The following is a 678-nucleotide window of genomic DNA, read 5'->3' on the forward strand; positions in this document are numbered from 1 at the left end:
TCGGCGCCGGGCGCCGATCTCCTCGAGGGTGCGGCGCTGACGCTCCATCTCCTGTCGGACGTAGTCGTCCCGCGCCCATTTCAGGCCAGTCTCCTCGTCGGCGGCCATGTCGAGGTGCTCCTTCTTCACGGCGAGGAGCCCCGGCTCGGTCTTCGGCTTGACGAGGCGAGAGGAGGAGGCCGGCGAAAAAGGGACGCCACCCTCGTTGATGACGAGGGCGCCACCGTGCGTGCGTCGCCCAAGCGGCGTCTCTCGGGGCTCCGGCTTGACGGGGAGGAGCGCCGGCGACCAGGAGGAGCGGGAGCCCGAGGAGGAGGAGGCCGTCTCCATGCGCCTCGGCGTCCAAAAACTGCCACGTCGGCGAGAGAAGGAGGGGGGCGCCGGGTACACCAGACACGGCGTGTTGCCGGCTTCGATGTGCTCGAGAATGGCTTCCAGCATGCGCCTGGGGACGCCCCACCAATGGCGACACCCGTTGGAGTTGAGGCGGCCGCGCGGCTCGACGCTGTTTGTGGCGGGGACGAAGTACGTCGTCCACAACGTGTTGCTGTCGGGGCGTACCTCAGCTGATTCCACGCGCTCTCCGGCAGCGGCGAGTGGATACTGATACGTCTTCAATGTATCTATAATTTTTGATTGTTCCATGCTATTATATTACCTGTTTTGGATGTTTATGAG

The sequence above is a fragment of the Triticum dicoccoides genome, chromosome 1B, assembly GCF_002162155.2.
Source record: "Triticum dicoccoides isolate Atlit2015 ecotype Zavitan chromosome 1B, WEW_v2.0, whole genome shotgun sequence".
NCBI classification, from domain to species: domain Eukaryota; kingdom Viridiplantae; phylum Streptophyta; class Magnoliopsida; order Poales; family Poaceae; genus Triticum; species Triticum dicoccoides.